General features: G+C 45.9%; 1 protein-coding gene across 3 annotated transcripts in view; it reads right to left on the reverse strand.

Moving 5' to 3' along the window:
* Positions 1 to 11,812, reverse strand: part of LOC117372859 (protein inscuteable homolog) — a 33,311-nt gene extending 21,499 nt beyond the window's left edge. The window contains exons 1-2 of one of the 3 annotated variants that reach the window (XM_055222278.1): positions 11,784 to 11,812; positions 10,628 to 10,669 (exon numbers count right to left, since the gene is read on the reverse strand). The gene's annotated coding sequence lies outside the window, so the exon portion shown is untranslated. Of the gene's footprint in view, positions 1 to 10,627; positions 10,901 to 11,783 lie in introns of those variants that run through there. The other 2 variants (XM_033968733.2, XM_055222279.1) reach the window with 2 other exon arrangements.
* Positions 11,813 to 15,397: the final 3,585 nt, after the last annotated feature.

Here is a 15,397-nt window from a genome sequence, read left to right on the forward strand (position 1 = left end):
AGGAGGTCTACACCTGAACTAAACCAGGACTAAACCAAGACTAACCCAGGAGTAAAGGTGGTCTAAACAGGACTAAACCAGGACTAAAAGTGGTCTAAACAGGACTAAACCAGGACTAAAAGTGGTCTAAACCAGGACTAAAGGGGGTCTAAACCATGTCTAAACCAGGAATAATCCAGGACTAAACCAAGACTAAAGGGGTCTAAATCAGGACTAAACCAGGACTAAACCAGGACTAAACCAGGACCAAAGAGGTTCTAAACCAGAACTAAGCAAGGACTAAATAAGGACTAAAGGGGGTCTAAAACTTGACTAAACCAGGTGTAAACCAGGACTAAACCAGAACGAAACCAGGACTGAACAGGTTTAAATCAGGACTAAACCAGGACTAAACAAGGACTAAACCGGGACTAAACCAAATTTATCTGAGCTACAACAGGTGAGCTGATTTGTGCTGTTAAATAAGTCCCTCTCAAATAACATTATAGTCACAAGCTAGCTAGCATCAGCCAACAGTTTTCAGTTAGTCACTCTCACCTTTTTGTGTAAAATCAAAGACCATGAACGCTCGGATTGATCACAGGCTCATGAAAATGTGCTCTTTAAATCCACGTCCAGAGTGATATCACAGCAGAGTATCAATAGCGCCCCCTGTAGCACAAACAGCTCCTCTGTGCAGATGTATGGCTCCCTGTGTCCTCCCTCTGTCTCTCTTCGCCTCTCTCCTCCTCTCCTCCTCTTCTCCTCTCCTCCCTCACTCCTTCTCTGTCTGAAGCGTCTTTGTCTGAAGTTGTGGGAAAAATGTCCCAGACCCTGACAAACAAAAGTGTTTCAGATTCAGTTCAGATCTCTTTTACATAAACTCCGAAGTATCCAGGTTTCAACCAGAAACACAACAGGCCTAAACCAGAGTGTCTCAAACAATGGTATGTGTCCCTCTGGTGGGTCTCAGCACCCTCTACTGGGACACAGTATCCTCTGTTGGGACACAGCGTGCTCTGGTGGGTCACAGCACCCTCTGCTGGGACACAGCACTCTCTGGTGGGTCACATAGCCCTCTGCTGGGACATGTGCCCTCTGCTGGGACCCAGAACCTCTTGTTGGGTCACAGCCCACTCTCATAGGTCGCACCCCTCTGATGGAACACAGCCCTCTGGTGTGTCACAGCGCTCTCTGGTGGGTTAGCTCTCGCTGCTGGGACACAGCGCCCTCTGGTGGATCAGTGCTCTCTGCTGGGACACAGCGCCCTCTGGTGGGTCAGTACCCTCTGGTGGTACACAGCACTCTCTGGTGGGTCACAGAACCTCTTGTTGGGTCACAGCCCACTCTCATAGGTTGCACCCCTCTGATGGGACGCAGCCCTCTGGTGGGACACAGCACCCTTTGGTGAGTCACAGTGCCTTCTGTTGCGTCACAGTGCCCTCTGAAGTAACAGTATTTCTCTATAAATCTACATGTTTCTGTTTGTGGCTTGATCGTCTGGGGCATTCTGAAAGACAAAGATCTTCAGGTGTGCCCAAATTTGCCAAATGCACTGTTCGAAGTACCCTTGGAAGAACCGTTTGAAGTACCTGGCTGAAAATGTATACTCCTCAGTGTAGCCACCATCTTGCCGAAATGGGACAGGCCTACACCACGGACCATACTTCAACTGCTGTGCGCTTACGTTACATACGTTACATATGTTATTTTTAATTATTTATTATTTAATAGAAGAAGAGTCAAGGTGTCGTTGTCGCAGCCGTTTATTTCTGTTTTGATTGAATAAAGTAATTAATTAATGTTTCCCTTTCAATATCAATAGGCAAATATAAGGTTCGGGGTGATTTTATGACAGGTGAGATCTGTGCCCACAAGACAAGTAAGGTCTCCACAGGACAGGTGAGGTCTGTGCCCACAGGACAAGCGACATCTCCACAGGACAGATGAGGTCTCCACAGAACAGGTGAGGTGTTTGCCCACAGGTCAGGCGAGGTCTCCACAGGAGGAAAAGAGGAGGCCTGTGCCCACAGGACAGGTGAGATCTCCACAGGAGAGGTGAGCAGATGCAGAGCGCAAAGCATCTCCCACAGAAGAGGAGCTGGATGTTCTCACACCAGAGTCGGCCTCAGTGTTAAATCTGATCTGTGTAGAGGAACCAGCTCCTCTCCTCCTCTTTTCCTTTCCTCCTCCACTCCTCCTCCTCTTCCTAATCTCCTCCTCTTTTCCTTTCCTCCCCTCACTTCCTTTCCTCTTCTTTTTCTCCTCTTCCTCCCCCCTCACCTCCTCTTTTCCTCATCCTCTCCTTATCTCCTTTCCTTCTCCTCTCCTTCTCCTCTTCCTCAGAGCCGTGGGAATCTGTCTCAGACTAGGAACATTTAAATATAGAAATTCTTCAACATCAGACTGAGATAAAGACGAGTGTGAAACTAGAGTCAGACCAGGACTAAACCAGGACTAAAGCAGGATTGAACCAGGAATAAACCAGGACTAAACCAGGACCGAACCAGGACTAAACCAGGGCTGGACCAGGAACGAGCCAGGGCTGGACCAGGACTGGACCAGGACTGGACCAGGACTGGACCAGGACTAAACCAGGACTAAAGCAGGACTAGACCAGAACTGAACCAGAACACTACATTGTCACATATTACCAACCGAATATTACCGATTACCGAACCAAGGCTAAATCTTCACGGCCACATCTTCACACTAAACTCTGTTGACAGGTTAAATTCAGATTCAGTCTCAGCTGATAACAAACTGATAGAGTCCAGAAACAAAACCAGACCAGGACTAAACCAGGACTAAGCCAAGACTGAACCAGGACTGAACAAGAACTAAACCAGAACTGGATCAGAACTGAACCAGGACTAAACCAGGACTAAAGCAGGACTAGACCAGAACTGAACCAGAACACCACATTGTCACATATTACACAGTGCATTCTGCATAAATAGATACAGAACAGTGAAGGCTTTTGTGTCACACAAATAATATATGTTCTTACCACCTCTCTTCCTCTCTCTCCTTCTCTTTCCTCTCTCCTCTCTTCCTCTCTCTCTCTCTCTCTCCTCCGCTCTCCTTTTCTTCTCTCTCCCTCTTCCACTCTCCCGCTCTCCTCTCCACCTCTCCTCTCACTGCCCTCTCCTCTCTCTCTATTTCTCTCTCCTGTTGTCCTCTCTTCTCTTTTCTCTCTCTCTGTCTCTCCCTCTCTCCTCTCTACACCTCCCTCTCTCTCTCTTTCTCTTTCTCTCGCCCTCTTCTCTCACTGTCCTCTCTTCTCTCTTTCTCTCTCTTGCTGTCCTCGCTCCTGTCTCTCTCTTTCCCTCTCCCTCTCCCTCTCCCCACCTCTCCTCTCTTATCTTTCTCTCCCCCGTCCTCTGTCTCCTCTCTCTGTTTGATTGACATTTCTCCATTCTTGTTGTTCGTTGTTGGATCGCTGTGACCTGTTCCACACAAAGCCCTTTCATATTAAAAGCATGTGTCACTCAGAGGTTTTTATTCTGAAAAACCGAAGCACTTTAAAAATCCTCCACTGAACTTAAGAATCAAAAATACACTTTTACACGTTCAAACTACCAAACTGTGCCAGATGCCCTCCCATCCTCCTGTGTCCCTGTGTGTCAGATGCTCTCCCATCCTCCTCTATCACTGTAGTGTGCCAGATGCCCTCCCATACTGTTGTGTCCCTGTGTGGCAAATGCTCATTACAGGTCAGTCAGAGAACATACCTGAGCCAGAGACAATCCACCTGCTGCTTCCACAAATGTGAGGCCAAATGTAATCCTGATCTGGTCCTGGTCTGGTCCTGGTCTAGTCCTGGTCTAGTCCTGGTCTAGTCCGGTCTAGTCCCGGTCTGTGGTGAGTAAAAGGAGCCGTTGGTGGAGTTAATAATAGATGAGACACACATGGCTAATGCCACACTGTCATTTACCTGAGAACACCTGAGCCAGAGGGGGGAGGAGAGAGGGAAGAAAGACAGAGGGGGAGGGAAGGGGGGGAGAGATAGAGGGGGAGGGAAGGAGAAAGGGAGGAGAGATGGAGGGGAGGAATAAAGGAAGAGAGAAAGAGAGAGAAGGGGTGAGACAATGAGCTGAGGGGGACTGTCATTTACCTGAGAACACCTGAGAGAGAAGAGAAGGAGGGACAGAGAAGACAAAGAGAGAGAGGCAGAGATAGGGAGAAGGAGGGGTGGGAGAGGAAAGGAATGGAGAGTGGGAGAGGAGACAAGAAGAGAAAGAGAGAGGGATGAGACAAGGAAGGGAGGGAGGAGAGAAGGGAGCCTAAAACCTCATCCCAACTCAGAATAAAACCTCTTTAAATGAGTCAGACTCAGAGTAAAACCTGTTCAAATGATCCCGACTTAGAATAAGACCTGTTTAAATAAATAAAAACTGTTTAAATGAGCCCGACTCAGTATCAAACCTGTTTAAATGAGCCTGACTTAAAATAAAACCTATTTACATGAATAAAACCTGTTTAAATGTGCTCAACTCAATATGAAACATGTTTAAATGTGTCAGATTCAGAATAAAACGTGGTCAAACGAGTTAGACTCAGAATAAAACCTGTTTAAATGAGACAGACTCAGAATAAAACCTGATTAAATGAGTCAGTCTCAGTATAAAACCTGTTAAAATGAGTTTAATTGAGCTTAGGGACTCATGAAACTGTAGGAAACAAAACCGCAACAAACTGTTTATTCACAACAAACAAATATACAGAGATGTACAAGGGAGTCCTGTTTTAGACCTGGTTTAGTCCTGGTCTAGTCCTGGTTTAGTCCTGGTTTAGACCTGCTTCAGTCCTGCTTCAGTCCTGGTTTTGTCCATATATAACTGGACTCAGATTAAATTACATCAGTTTCACATCTGGACTCTCACAGCTGGAGAACATTACACTGCACACTACCTCCTAACTCCTAACCCCTAGCTCTTAGCTCCTAACTCCTAGCTCCTAACTTCTCATGTCTCCTCGTCTCTTCTCTCCACATCTTCTCTCCTTGTCTCCTCACCTCCTCTCTCCTTGTCTTCTCCTCTCCTCATCTCCTCCTCAACCATTATGTCTTAGCTCCTAATGCCTAGCTCCTATCTCCTAGCTCCAAACTTCTCACATCCTCTTTCTCCTCCTCTTCTCATCTCCTCTCTCTTTTGTCTCATCTCTCTTTGTCTCCTCTTTCCTCTCTCCTTGTCTACTCTCTCCTCTCTTCTCTCTCCTTGGTGAGGAGACGAGAAGAGAGGAGACAAAGAGTTGTCTCCTCTCTTCTCGTCTCCTCATCTCCTTTCTTCTTGTCTCCTCTCTCGTCTCTCCTCTCTTGGCTGCTCTATCCTTTCTCGTCTCCTTGTCTCCTCTCTCAACTCCTCTCTCGTCTCCTCTCTTGCCTCCTTGTCCTCAGGTGTTAGTGATTACAGAGGGAGGGGTCACTACTATTTTTGCTCAGACTTTAAATGCTCACTTTCCCCTCCTCCTCTTCCTCTCCTCCCTCCATGTCTCTTTGACTCTCCTCTTCTACCTTCCTTCAATCTTCCCTCCCTTCTCCTCTCCTCTCGTCTTCTCTCCCTCTTTTCTCTCTGCTCATCTGTTCTTTATTACAGAGGGAGGGGCATTTTATTTGAGTTCACTTCTGTTTATTTTCTGTTTATCACAGACACGTGTCTGAACTGGGTCTGAACCAGAACTGACCCAGGTCTGAACCAGGTCTAGACCAGGTCTGACCCAGGTCTGGACCAGGCCTGAATCTAGTCTGAACCAGGACTAAACCAGGACTAAACCAGGACTGAACCAGCAATGAACCAGGTCTAAACCCGATTCTCTTTATATAGTTTATTGCAGATTTCTGTGTCACTTGAGACACACGTGAGAGTGCACGTATGAGAGTGCACATGTGAGAGTGCACGTATGAGAGTGTGCATGTGAGAGTGCACGTATGAAAGTGCACATGTGAGAGTGCACGTATGAGAGTGCACATGTGAGAGTGCACGTATGAAAGTGCACATGTGAGAGTGCACGTATGAGAGTGTGCATGTGAGAGTGCATGTGTGAGAGTGCACGTATGAGAGTGCACATGTGAGAGTGCACGTATGAGAGTGCACGTATGAGAGTGCAGTGTCCCTGAGGGACATAAATCAATGCTTCATTTGATAAATGGAACAAACCTCCTGTGTGTCAGATGCCCTCCCTGTGTGTCTCTGTGTTTGTAAAATGGGACAGAAAACCAGGAACCTGACCAAGATCCTGCTCCAAAATCCACATTAGAACCAGCTCAAGTCCAGGTTTGGTCCAGGTCTGTGGGTTTAAAGCCATGTGTTTCAGAACAGACTCTGCCCAAAATGTATTTGATCCTGTTTCAGATCTGGTTTAGTCCTGCTTTAGTTCTGGTTTAGTCCTGTTTAAGTCCTGGTTTAGTCCTAGTTTAGTCCTGCTTTAGTCCTGGTTTAGTCCTGCTTTAGTCCTGCTTTAGTCCTGCTTTAGTCCTGCGTCAGTCCATGTTTAGTCCTGGTTCGGTCCTGGTTTAGTCCGAGTTCAGATTCTTTTCGTCCAGCTGTTCTTCTGATCTGCTGCAGCTGTGACCTGTTGTAACCTCTGTGTGATGTCATGTGACCCTGACATGTGCCTGGGACTCAGAGGTCAGGGGTCACAGCAGGGGACACATGTTTGGTCTGGACTTTGGTCTGGACTTTGTTCTAGACCTAGATTAGTTCCAGCAATCAGGGCCACATAGATCTGAGCTGGGACATGTTCAGCGTTTAACCAGAGACACCTTTATTTAGTCCTTGTTTAGTTCTGGTTCAGATCTGATTCAGACCTGCTTTAATCTTGGTTTAGTCCTGGTTCAGACCTGGTTTAGTCCTGGTTTAGTCTTGGTTCAGACCTGGTTTAGTCTTGTTTCAGACCTGGTTTAGTCCTGGTTTAGTCTTGGTTCAGACCTGATTTAGTCTTGGTTCAGACCTGGTTTAGTCTTGGTTCAGACCTGGTTTAGTCTTGGTTCAGACCTGGTTTAGTCCTGGTTTAGTCTTGTTTAGTCTTGGTTCAGACCTGGTTTAGTCTTGGTTCAGACCTGGTTTAGTCCTGGTTTAGTCTTGGTTCAGACCTGGTTTAGTCCTGGTTCAGACTTGGTTCAGACCTGGTTTAGTCTTGGTTCAGACCTGGTTTAGTCCTAGTTTAGTCTTGGTTCAGACCTGGTTTAGTCCTGGTTTAGTCTTGGTTCAGACCTGGTTTAGTCTTGGTTCAGACCTGGTTTAGTCCTGGTTTAGTCTTGGTTCAGACCTGGTTTAGTCTTGGTTCAGACCTGGTTTAGTTTAGGTTCAGACCTGGTTTAGTCCTGGTTTAGTCTTGGTTCAGACCTGGTTTAATCCTGGTTTAGTCTTGGTTCAGACCTGGTTTAGTCCTGTTTAGTATTGGTTCAGACCTGGTTTAGTCTTGGTTCAGACCTGGTTTAGTCTTGGTTCAGACCTGGTTTAGTCCTGGTTTAGTCTTGTTTAGTCTTGGTTCAGACCTGGTTTAGTCTTGGTTCAGACCTGGTTTAGTCCTGGTTTAGTCTTGGTTCAGACCTGGTTTAGTCTTGGTTCAGACCTGGTTCAGACCTGGTTTAGTTTTGGTTCAGACCTGGTTTAGTCCTGGTTTAGTCTTGGTTCAGACCTGGTTTAGTCCTGGTTTAGTCTTGGTTCAGACCTGGTTTAGTTTTGGTTCAGACCTGGTTTAGTCCTGGTTTAGTCTTGGTTCAGACCTAGTCTAGTCCTGTTTAGTCTTGGTTCAGATCTGGTTTGGTCTCTGGACAGATGGTTCAAGGTGTGGTTGTGGGACCACACCTCTCTCTTTCCTCAAGTTTATCTTTATGAGAGGGGCTTGTGTGTATTTTTGCGTGTGTCTGCGTGTGTGCCTATATATGTGTGTGTGCATTTGTGCATATGTGTGTGTCTGTATGTGAGTGTCTGTGTGGGTGTGTGTGTCTGTGTCTCTGTGTGTGTGTCTGTGTGCGTGTGCCTTCCTGTGTATGTGTGTGTCTGTGTGTATGCGTGTGTGTGTCTCTGTGTGTGTGCTTGTGTGTGTGTGTCTGTGTGTATGTGTGTTTGTGTGTGTGCGTGTGTCTGTGTGTGTGAAACAGAAAAAAGCAGTAGGGATAAACTGTCCCCTGTGGAATTCCTGAACCTGTCACCCAGAGCGTTCAGCTCCAAATGAACTTCCTGTTTTGAATGCAGTGGGTAGCAGGTTAGCTATGTCCAGAAGATGTAGAGTCTATAGAACCAAAGTTTTCTCTGAGGCGACTGGACAAAAACTCCACATGGACAATTCAAAATATGTGCCACAAGAACTGAAAGAACCCACATTTAACTCTATGAAGTGTAAAGACTGAGGACCACACAAAGTCATGGTTCAGTCCTGGTTTTGTCCTGTTTTCATTTTGTTTTAGTCCTGGTTCAGTCCTGGTTTAGTCCTGATTTAGTCCTGGTTCAGTCCTGTTTTGTCCTGGTCTGGCTGTTGTGGTCATGACTCAGTCTGCTTGTGTCATGTCTCTGTCACAGACTTTAAATAGAACAGAGCCCCACCTCACGCCCAAAGTTCACACTCATCATTCCCACAGCACCCGTAGGCACCCTGTGACCACAGCACCCTCTGCCCACATGAGTCCGCCCCCTTTGACCACATGAGTCCGCCCCCTCTGACCACCCCCTGACCACTGGGTCCAGGAAGAACATCTCCATTGTCTCAGTCAGACTCAGGCCTCTCATTATGGAACATCTGATCTCCACTTTGAAAGATCTGAAGATAACAGTTTGACACCAGAGTCACTAATGAGATGCCATACTAAGAATAAACCAAGAATAACACCAGGAATAACACCAGGAATAAGACCAGAGATAACACCAGGAATAACACTAGGAATAAGACCAGAGATAACACCAGGAATAACACTAGGAATAAGACCAGATATAACACCAGGAATAAGACCAGATATAACACCAGGAATAACACCAGCGATAGGAGAAGATATAATACCAGGAATAACAATAGAGATAAGAACGGGAATAAAACCAGGAATAACACCGGGAACAAGACCAGAAATAACTAGGAATAACACCAGGAAAAAGGTCAGAAATAACCAGGAATAAAACCAGAGATAACACCAGGAATAACACCAGGGACAAGACCAGAGATAATACCAGGAATAACATCAGGAATACAACAAAGATAAGACCGGGAATAACACCAGGGATAAGACCAGGAATAACACCAGGAATAACACCAGAAATAATACCGGGAACAAGGCCAGAAATAAGCAGGAATAACACCAGGAACAAGATCAGAAATAACCAGGAATAACATCAGGGATAACACTAGAGATAACACCAGGAATAATACTAGGAATAGCATCCGGGATTAACACCAGGGATAACACCAGGGATAACACCAGGGATAACATAAGACAATTCCAGATTCTCTGTTTTTTAAATAAATCTCCATACTGCTGCTTCACAAATGTTGAAATTTTTTCTTATTAGTTTAGGATTGATGCCACAAACTTGTGATCCTGGTTTAGTCCTGGTTTAGTCCTGGTTTAGTCCTGGTTTAGACCTGACTTAGACCTGGTTTAGACCTGGTTTAGTCCTGGCTTAGACCTGATTTAGACTTGGTTTAGACCTGATTTAGTCCTGGTTTAGACCTGGTGTAGTCCTGGTTTTAGACTTGGTTTAGACCAAGTTTAGTTCTGGTTTAGACCTGTTTTAGTCCTGATTTAGTCCTGGGTTAGTCCTGGTTTTGTCCTGGTCCTGGTTTAGTCCTGGTTTAGTCCTGGTTTAGTTCTGGTTTAGATCTGGCTCCACAAACTTCTCATATTAATCTTATGTCTTAAAGTTCTTTGACGACACTCATGTCTTTGGGCTTGAAAAATGGCTCCACGTCCTGAAGATAGTGTGAAAAATGATTTGACTTTTGTTTATTTAAACTGACAGAGAAAAGGCTGAACTTTGGGACAGTTTTTGTTTCATGTGGATAGGCCCAGCAGTTACACAGATATTAACCATAAACCAAGTCAACACATCTGCAGTTCAATGAAATGTCCCGCGGTGGGGCTTTAACCCTGTTTTAATGTGGTGAGTTAGCAGCTATTGTTTCAGCCTCATTTAGCCTGCTCTGTGCTCACACACACAAAGCCTCAGATGTTCTTGTTCTCAGTACTTTAAATCTACACTGCGTAACATTTCCAGTTGAGGCCCTGCTACCTGCTTGTCTCTATGGAGATGCAATTGCTTTGCCTGCATGGAACCAAGCAGGTGACCGCAGTAGGCCGAGTCAGATCTGTGAGAATGCAGCATGTCATTTGGACAATAAAACACATGTGATAGTATCAAGCAGAACAGATACGTATAAGGTCTTATGCCAATGTCGCCATGGAGACAGGCAGATGGACCCAGAAATGTGACATAGTGCAGTTTTAATGGCATGGTATGGCAAGAAAGTTCTGTTAGTTTGCATGTTCGCTTTGTGTTTGCGTGGAATTTGTGTCTTCTCTTAGAGGTAGGTCCCCAGGTGTGGGACTGTGGATGGGTCAAATGCAGAGGACAGGGACAAGCGCACCTACACCATACTGTAGAGTGGAACATTCTGGTCTGAGATAAAGACCTGAGCCTCTTCAGATCACACTCACCTTCTGCTCCAGAGCTCTGCAGATGGTCCAGGTCTATTCCTGCTTTAGTCCTGGTTTGGTCCTGGTTGGGTCCTGGTTTACACCTGGTTTAGTCCTGCTTGTCTCTGGCCTTTTTACCTCCTCTTTTCAAACTCTTTAGTTCTTGTTTTGCTCCTCTGACTTTCTCTCAGACTTGTGCTGCTCCCTCCTTCAGTCTGTGTGTCTTTGAACGTTTGGAGAGAGAGCAGAGGAAAGAGGAAGAGAGGGTAGAAAAGAGGGGGAGAAGAAGTGAAAGGGGGTGTGTGAAGAGAGGGAAAGCGGTAGAGAGAGGAAAGAGAGAGGAGCGAGGGAAAGAGGTAGAGAGAGGAGAGAGAGGGTAAAACGAGGCTGAGAGCAGTTGTGGGCTGCTCTCCAAACACTCGTCTCTATTTCAGGCTCTGGGAGGAGCCAAGACCACAGACCAGAGAATCCTGGAGAGACCTGGGACAGTCCTGGTTCAGTTCTGGTTTAGTCCTGGTTTAGACCTGGTAGAGACCTGGTTTAGACTAGGGATGCACTAATGCTAAACTGGATCAGATTGTTTGGATCTTCTTCCAAACATGGTCCAGTGGATACCCTGGTTGGACAAACTGATGTAATAAAACTGTTTACTGATGTTTGTCTCAGAAAGTCTCCAAAGGTTTGAACTTTTATTGACAAGAAGTCATTCTGTCGTTTCCTCAGAGACAGAACAGACACAAAACATCTGGACAAGTTTAGCCTTTTATTTGGTTTTAAGTGAATAAATGTTTGGAGCAGTTTGTCCCTGTTTAGTCCTGGTTTAGTCCTGGTTTAGTCCTGTTTTAGTACTGGCTTAGTCCTACTTTAGTCTTGGTGCAGTCCTGGTTTAGATCTAGTTTAGTCCTGGTTTAGTCCTGGTTTAGTCCTGGTTTAGTTCTAGTTTAGACCTGGTTTAGTCCTGGTTTAGTCCTGGTGGAGTTTTTCTTTAGTTCTGCTTTAGACCAGATTTAGTTCTGGTTTAGTCACAGTTTAGTCCTGCTTTAGTTCTCTTGCAGTTCTGTTTTAGTTCTGGTTTAGACCTGGTTCAGTCCTGGTTTAGACCTGGCTTAGTCTTGCTTTAGCCCAACTTTAGTCCTGCTTTAGTCCTGCTTTTAATCTTGGTGCAGATCTGTTTTACTCCTGGTTTAGTCCTGCTTTAGTCCTGGTGCAATTCTGTTTAGTCCTGGTTTAGTCCTGGATTGGTCCTTGTTTAGTTCTGATTTACTCCTGGTCTAGTCTTGGTTTAGTCCTGCTTTAATCCTGGTTCATTTCTGGTTTTGTCCTGATTTAATCCTAATTTAGTCCTGGTTTATTCCTGCTTTAGTCCTGATTTTCTCCTGGTTTAGTCCTGCTTTAATCCTGCTTCTGGATTGACACACTTTCATCTGAATCTCTTGCTCCCAACCAAAGAGGGAAAAGTAAACCAGAGGAACGAAAAGAAAAAGAAACAGATGTGGAACTGAGTGTAACCCTGAAGAGAGAGAGCGACCACAGACGTTAGGAACGACAGAAGAGGGAGAGAGACAACAGATGACAGGAAAGACAGAAGAGAGCAAGAGGAGGAGGAGGATTGGGAGACAAAACCACAGGAACGATCGAACAGAGAGAGAAGGTGAGAGAGAAGAGGAGGAAAGGGATGCAAAACCACAGGAACGACAGAAGGGAGAAAGAGGAGAGAGACAAAACCACAGAAACGACAGAAGAGTAGAGAGAGAGGAGGAAAAGAGGGAAACAAGAGAATAAATCACAGAGAGAGGGAGAGAGCAAGAGAGAGAGAGCAGACTAAATCACACAGAGAGAGAGAGAGAGAGAGAGAGAGAGAGAGCAAAGTAAATCACAGAGAGAGAGAGTCGGATTTCAACCTCAAAAAAAAAAACCCGCAACCACTGCTCCTCTGACTTTGTTCCTCTAGCTCTGCTCCTCCTGTGTCTGCTCCTCCTGTGTCTGCTCCTCTGTGTCTGCTCCTCTGTGTCTGCTCCTCTGTGTCTGCTCCTCTGTGTCTGTTCCTCGTGTAGTGCTCCTCGTTTTCTGCTCCTCGTGTGTACCTTTTGCTCGAGTTAAAACATAAACATTTCATTTCCTGGTCTTCTCGTTGGACGTCTTTAAACCAATATTCCGGATTTTCACAAACACTCGGAAAAATACATCAGTGTTTTTGCAGAAGTCTGAATCTGAGCCAGGATCCTGATTTAGTCCTCAGCTGGTCTCAAACCGCAGGTCCATGCACATGCACTGGTCCTAGTTCACCCCTGATTCAGTTTTGGTTTAGACCTGGTTCAGTCCTGGTCTTTGGTCTCTGGTCTGGTCTCTGGTCTCTAGTCCGGTTTGGCCTCTGGTCTGATATCTGGTCTCTGGCCTCTGGTCTGGTTTGGTCTCTGGTCTCTGATCTCTGATCTGATCTCTGGTCTGGTCTCTGGTCTCCAGTCTCTGATGTCTGGTCTCTGATCTTTGGTCTTTTCTCTGGTCTCTGGTCTCTAATCTATGATCTCTGGTCTGATTGCTAGTCTCTGGTCTGGTCTCTGGTTTGTTCTTTGGTCTCTGGTCTCTGTCTCTAGTCTCTGGTCTGGCCTCTGGTCTATGGTCTGGGGTCTAGTCTGGTCTCTGGTTTCTGATCTGGACTCTAGTGTGGTCTGGCGTATGGTCTCTGCTCTCTGGTCTGGACTCTGGTCTTTGGTCTTTGGTCTTTGGTCTCTGGTCTCTGGTCTCTAGTCTCTGGCCTTTGGTCTGGTCTCTGGTCTCTGGTCTCTGGTCTCTGGTCTCTGTTCGGGTCTCTGTTCTGGTCTGGTCTCTAATCTCTAGTCGGGTCTGGTCTCTGGTCTCTGGTACGGCCTCTGGTCTGCTCTGTTCTCTGATCTGTTCTCTGCTTTAGTCTCTGCTCTGGTCTCCGGTCTCTGACTTCTGGCCTCTGGTCTGGTCTCTGGTCTGGTCTCTGGTCTGGTCTCTGGTCTGGACTCTGGTCTGGTCTTTGGTGTCTGACCTCTGGTCTGGTCTCTGGTCTGGTGTCTGGTCTCTGCCCTTTGGTCTTGTCTCTGATCTGCTCTCTGGTCTCTAGTCTGGTCTCTGTTCGGGTCTCTGGTCAGGTCTTGGGTCTCAGGTCTAGGCTCTCAGGTCTTGGGTCTACGTCTAGACTTGGACTGGGTCTCGGGTCGGGTCCATTTGTGGTCTGGATTCTGGGAACCGGACTTGGAACATTTCTGAGGTTTAGTTTTTTCCATTTGTTCCAAAAAAACAAGAGAAAAATGTGAAACAGCTGCAAAATATTAGACCCAGAACCAGACTAGGACCAGAACAGGACCGGACCTGGACCGGACCAGGATTGGACCAGGACTAAACTAGGACTAAACTAGGACTTAAACAGAATCAGACCAGAAGCAGACCAGGTCCAGACCAGGACCAGACCAGGACCAGACCAGACCTGGACCAGACGAGGACTAGCCTAGGAATAGAGCAGGACCACACCAAGACCAAGACCAGACCAGGACCAGACCAAGACTGGACCAGGAAAAGACCAGGACTAGAGCAGGACCAGACTAGGACAAGACCAGGACTGGACCAGGACCAGACCATGACTAGACCAGGACCAGACCGGGACCAGACCAAGACCGGACCAGGTCCATACTTGAGCAAGACCAGAACCAGACCAGGACCGGACCAGACCAGAACCACGCCAGGATCAGACCAGGATCAGACCAGGACTAGAGCAGGACTAAAGCAGGACTAAAGCAGGACCTGCCCAAACTGGACTGAACCGGAACTGAAATGGGACTAATCCAGGACTACAGGACTGAACCAAGACTGAAGTAGGACTAAACCAGGACTAAACTTTTGACCTTTGACCTGTTCAAATGTTTATGTGTTTTCAGATGACATCACCACATTCAGTAGTCCAATCGTACCTTAAAGCCTCTGACCTCTCTGTGACCTCTGTATGAGCTCAGATACCAGGTAAATACAGATGTGGACAGATAAAATGAATATATTTAAATGTCCCATAAAGCACTATTCTTTGATCTCTGTTATAATGCTGTTTCCTCACGACAAAACTGACCTGGAGCTGAGCAAAATTCTCTGTTCCACCTTGTGATGTCATGTAGTAATACAGGAAGTGCTCCACTGTGTTTTTAAACTCCATAAACCTTGACTAGAATCATTTGGGTGATTTCACCCCTGGAATTGCTGTTAACTTCAGCTTTGGAGATGTAGAGGTGCTAAAAATTAAGGATCATTCAAATATGTGTTAATGAAACAAAACACAACTCCAGGTCTATTTTTAAAGCGGAACATTAGAACATAGATTTAAAGCTTTAAAGTTCATGTTTGTGTTGTCACACAGAGATCAGATGTGTGTTGTTATCACCACATAGTGAGTTCAGATGTGTGTAGTTGTTGTTGTGTTGTTCTTGTCTCATAGTGAGTTCAGATGTGTGTAGTTGTTGTTGTGTTGTTCTTGTCTCATAGTGAGTTCAGATGTATGTTGTTGTTGTGTGGTTCTTGTCTCATAGTGAGTTCAAATGTGTGTTGTTGTTGTTGTTGTTGTTGTTGTTGTTGTTGTTGTTGTTGTTGTTGTTGTGTTGTTCTTGTCTCATAGTGAGTCCAGATGTGTGTTGTTGTTGTGTTGTTCTTGTCTCATAGTGAGTTCAGATGTGTGTTGTTGTTGTTCTTGTTGTTGTCTCATAGTGAGTTCAGATGTGTGTTGTTGTCGTTGTTGTGTTGTTGTTGTCTCATAGTGAGTTCAGATGTGTGTTGTTGTTG

Source organism: Periophthalmus magnuspinnatus, chromosome 6 (genome assembly GCF_009829125.3).
Source record: "Periophthalmus magnuspinnatus isolate fPerMag1 chromosome 6, fPerMag1.2.pri, whole genome shotgun sequence".
In the NCBI taxonomy this organism is placed as follows: Eukaryota; Metazoa; Chordata; class Actinopteri; order Gobiiformes; family Gobiidae; genus Periophthalmus; species Periophthalmus magnuspinnatus.